Consider the following 5,423-nt stretch of genomic DNA (forward strand, 5'->3'; position numbering starts at 1 on the left):
ATCGCCACTCCCGTCTCTGGCCTACTGCCTCGCCTCATACATCGCAATAACTTAAAGCAACGCTGCAGTTCCCTGCCTCGCTGTTTCTCCACTCCAAACAAATCGTACGTGCAATACGCCGCTGCAGCTCCGCGCCATGTTTACCCTGTCTTGCCTACTGGCTGCCGACTATTACCACACACTGCCAGCGGCCGCAGGCTTCATCGCCCAACCCCGACTTTACTGAATTTTGACAAAATTCCCCTTTCCTACAACTAAGACTAATACTAGCGCAGCACAGTTTCATGTGTAGTGCTTCTCAAATACATTGCAGTGGACTATGTCTTGTAGTGGTATTTGCTGCTGACTCTATTCTGTCATGCAATGGGCCTTCCTCTTTCCGAATGTAGTGGAGATAACCAATTAAGGAATTTTATATTGCTTGAAAAATCCAATTGCGACGTCAGATTTCCAACTGATGGTGATCTCCGACATGTAGCCATGACAACTAACACTACTACAGATTGGATTATGGTTTAAGTGTATCGTGTTTAGTGCTTCACAATGTATTGCAGTGGACTCTGTCCTGCAGTGGTATTTGCTGTTGTCTCTATCCTACCACGCACTACAAGCTTCCTTCTTCCTTCCAAATGTAGCAGAGAGAACCAATTTATAAATTCTACTGTGCTTGGATAAACTCAATCTGGACATCAGATTCCCGATTGATGGCGATCTCTGACATCTAGTCATGACAACTTATTCCTACGGACTGGATTGTGGTTTATTTTTGTGTCGTGTTTAGTGCTTATCAATACATCGCAGTGAGCTCTGTCTTGCAGATGTATGTGCTGTTTCCAGAATGAGATTTTCACTCTGCAGCAGAGTGTGTGCTGATGTGAAACTTCCTGGCAGATGAAAACTGTGTGCCAGACCGAGACTCGAACTCAAGACCTTGGCCTTTTGCGGGCAAGTGCTCTACCATCTGAGCTGAGCTACTCAAGCACGACTCACGACCCGTCCTCACAGCTTCAATTTTGCCATTACCTCGTCTCCTACCTTCCAAATTTCACAGACGCTCTTCTCCAAACCTGTTGTGAGACAGGTTGTGAGTCATGCTTGGGTAGCTCAGATGGTAGAGCATTTTCCTGCGAAAGGCAAAGGTCCCGAGTTCGAGTCTCTGTCCAGCACACAGTTTTAATCTGTCAGGAAGTTTCGAATTTGCTGTTGCCTCTATTGCATCACGCACCTTCCTCCCTCCTTGCCGGCCGCAGTGGCCGAGCGGTTTTAGGCACTTCAGTCCGGAACCGAGCGACAACTGCAGTCGCAGATACGAATCCTGCCTCGGGCATGTATCTGTGTGGTGTCCTTAGGTTCGTTAGGTTTAAGTAGTTCTAAGTTCTAGGGGACTGATGACCACAGATGTTAAGTCCCATAGTGCTCAGAGCCATTTGAACCATTTTTTTCTTCATCCTCGGCGAAGATCGAATTTTGGAATTTAGTGAGCAGCCCCTTTCGTTTAGCGCGTCGTCTATCTGCAAGTATGTCCCACTTCAAGCTGTCTATGAGATTTGTAACGCTCTCGCGATGGCTGAATGTACGAGTCACGAATCTTGCCGCTCTTCTTTGGACCTTCTCACCCTCTTGAATCAGACCCAAATGGTAAGGGTCCCGTACAGACGAACAATACTCTAAGACTGGACGAACTAATGTATTGTAAGCAATTTCCTTTGCTGAAGGACTGCATCGCTTCAGGATTCTACCAATAAACCGCAATCTAGGGTTCGCCTTACCCGTTACTTGTGTAATCTGATCGTTCCATTTGAGATTAACATACAGAAGAAAGTTGCCATACAGCAACTGTTTGTTAGCCGACACCGCACAGTTGTGATTGACAGAGAGTACAGAGAAGCACATTCTAAATACTATTTGTTGGGGTTTGAAACACCTAAACAGAACTGCACAGGGTCAAACACACGATCCATGGTGTAGTTGTATACTGCAGTCACCTCAGCTGGTAATACAACACTCTCTAGCTAAGGGCACTTGATAGAAAGTTATAAGGGATTGCCAATAAGTTTGGGGTCACGCCAGGGGCTTGTGATCCGACATACATAAATTTATTACTCTACATTTGGTGGTCATCCATATTAAATATTCTATTGCAACCGTCTTATCGCTGTCGACGAAAAATGACTGTTCCCCTGGTTCCCAGTGCTTCCATGTCAACGTTTTCTTGTATTCCTCTTTCTGTCATGTACTCATTCCCATGTACAAGAATTGTCATGCATCATGCAGAAGACATGCAAATACTTCCTCAATTTCCACGCATTTCGACGTATTTCCCCGCAATTTATACGTATTTTCCGTCATTTTTCGTAATTTTATCGATTTTATGTCAGTTCTACCCACGCGATCATGACACCACTTCTCATCCCATATTCTGAAATTGCCAGTGAGCTTAGTACATTTGCCAACAATACAGGCAAATGCACTATTTTTCTGGTTGCACTGTACTCGAATGCATCCAATCACATATTTACACTTCTGTTTGCTCTGTTTTCTGTGCGTGTGTCGCAGATGGCTCTCATGACCCAGAATAGACCCGAGTTAGTATTCGAGTGTGGATCCAACACACGTTAGATCCGGAGTGATGTTGGGATGGGGATCCACAATATACCATATCTGGGATAGGCTTTGAAGGTGGATCTGCCGTGCATTAAATCCACAGCAATGTTCAGAGGCATTTGGGATAGGGCTCGAAGGTGGACCAACCATGCATTAGTCTGGAGATATGTTCTATGTTAGAAGGTGGATAAAGCAGGGGGAGGGGGGGGGCGAGAGGGGACTGGTTCATGGCAGCCATCCATGATACATGCACAGACACAGAAATACAGAAAACAGAGCAAACGCACTGCAGCTGTAGGATATGTGGTTGGATGCTTTCGAGTACAGTGGGACCAGCGCATTTGCGCTAGGTGTTGGAAACTACATTTACAAGCAATTTTAGAATAGGAACGAAAAGTGATGTCATAGTCACATGGGTAGAAGTGACATAAAAATACAAAAACTGACGGAAAATATGTATAAATTGAGGAAAAATACGCCGAAATGCGGGGAAATTGAGGGAGTACTTGTATGTTTTCTGCTTGGTGCAAGACAATTCTTGTAAATGGGAATGAGTATATGACAGCAAGAGGAATATGAGAAAGCTTTGACATGGAAGCATCAGGAACCAGAGAAACAGTCATTTTTCGCCAACAGCGTTAAGACGGTTGGAATAGAATGTTTAACGTGGATGACCACCAAGTGTAGAGTAATAAATTTATTTATGTTGGATCACAAGCCAAGGTGTGACACCAAAGTTATCAGCAACTGCGTTATGAAATTGTATAAAGTATTCTTAGCTAAAGAGCGTTGTATTACGAGCTGGTGTGACTGTAGTATACAATTACAAAATTGATCGCGTGATTGACTCTGTGTTGGACTTCTTATGTGTTTTAAACCTAATAAAGACCTTGTCCTTTTGCGGGCAAGTGCTCTACCATCTGAGCTGAGCTACTCAAGCACGACTCACGACCCGTCCTCACAGCTTCAATTTTGCCATTACCTCGTCTCCTACCTTCCAAATTTCACAGACGCTCTTCTCCAAACCTGTTGTGAGACAGGTTGTGAGTCATGCTTGGGTAGCTCAGATGGTAGAGCATTTTCCTGCGAAAGGCAAAGGTCCCGAGTTCGAGTCTCTGTCCAGCACACAGTTTTAATCTGTCAGGAAGTTTCGAATTTGCTGTTGCCTCTATTGCATCACGCACCTTCCTCCCTCCTTGCCGGCCGCAGTGGCCGAGCGGTTTTAGGCACTTCAGTCCGGAACCGAGCGACAACTGCAGTCGCAGATACGAATCCTGCCTCGGGCATGTATCTGTGTGGTGTCCTTAGGTTCGTTAGGTTTAAGTAGTTCTAAGTTCTAGGTGACTTATGACCTCAGATGTTGAGTTCAAATGGTTCAAATGGCTCTGAGCACTATGGGACTTAACATCTGTGGTCATCAGTCCCCTAGAACTTAGAACTACTTAAACCTAACTAACCTAAGGACATCACACACATCCATGCCCGAGGCAGGAATCGAACCTGCGACCGTAACAGTCGCGCGGTTCCGGACTGATCGCCTAGAACCGCTAGACCACCGCGGCCAGCAGATGTTAAGTCCCATAGTGCTCCAAGCCATCTGAACCTCCTTCCTTCCGAATGTAGCAGCGAGAACCAATTTAGGAATTCTACAGTACTTTTAAAAACCCAATCGCGACCTCAAATTCCCGATTGAGCAATTTATTGTTTTCTATAGTTGTACTGCGTGCACGCATTTGTTCTGGTGTGGGTCTCTATCCCAGCCAGTGCGATCGGCGGCTACGCTTAAGATGGCAAATGGCGACCACCTCGGGATCGCTAGTTTGTATGATCGGTAGGATTTCTTTTTCATCAGATATGTTAAGTAGAACTTTGTGGTGGAGGAGGGTGTTTGCGTTCTCAGACTTTGGTGCATACAAGACCTCGGACATATTTAGCACTATGATTTATATTTGGTGGAAATTTCATTACTTGATATGCATAACTCAAACGTTTAAAATATGTTTTATTACGAAGAAGGATCATCATAAGGTGGAAGTGAGGGTTTCAAGCGATCTATTTGACTCCTGTAAATTGTTGAACAATTAATTTGAAAGGGTAGTGCAAATGGCGAGCAGAGGTGCAGACCTCCATCTGCATGTTTTTGGATGTTGGTTCACGCAGACAATCAGGGAGTGGCCTCTTGAGAAAGATAGAGACAGGAAGCCACTTGATGCTTTGTTAGGGGGCCGTGAGATCAAAGGATGCTGAATGTGGACCATGGTTGGTGGTATTTAGCAATGTGATCTCTAATTAGGACACTGGGTGGTTTTGATCTTCATTGCGAAGTTCTGACAATAGAGACACACACGGGAGACCCCAAACGGTGGCTACTATACCACACTTAATTCCATTCAAGATCTGTAGACCACTTTCGCAGGGTTTACTGTCAGTGCCATATGACTGCTGTAAGTTTCTTGATCTGTGCAAAACAGTTTGCCACTGTGATTCTAGCGATCTATCTGTCTGCAGAAAGTGACAGTGAGTTTCGAAATATGTTATGAACTTTTAGGTATGTAATTGTTCTGATTTTCCCATTTGTGCTTAGATACCAGTATGCTTCGAAAAGTGAGCAAAATAAATGATAAGAGCCTTAACATCTCTGACTCTAGCAGCACATATGAGCTAAGCTTACTAAGCGTTTCAAAGTGCCATCAGAATAAAAAAAAGTGCCGTAGTTGTTTAAATATTCCATACTGTGATCGATTTCCTGAGAAATTCTTTAAATAAAGTATATTCCATACACCATCTTGGAACCTGTAAATTGTTTAAATATACAGTAT

The sequence above is a fragment of the Schistocerca nitens genome, chromosome 4, assembly GCF_023898315.1.
Source record: "Schistocerca nitens isolate TAMUIC-IGC-003100 chromosome 4, iqSchNite1.1, whole genome shotgun sequence".
In the NCBI taxonomy this organism is placed as follows: domain Eukaryota; kingdom Metazoa; phylum Arthropoda; class Insecta; order Orthoptera; family Acrididae; genus Schistocerca; species Schistocerca nitens.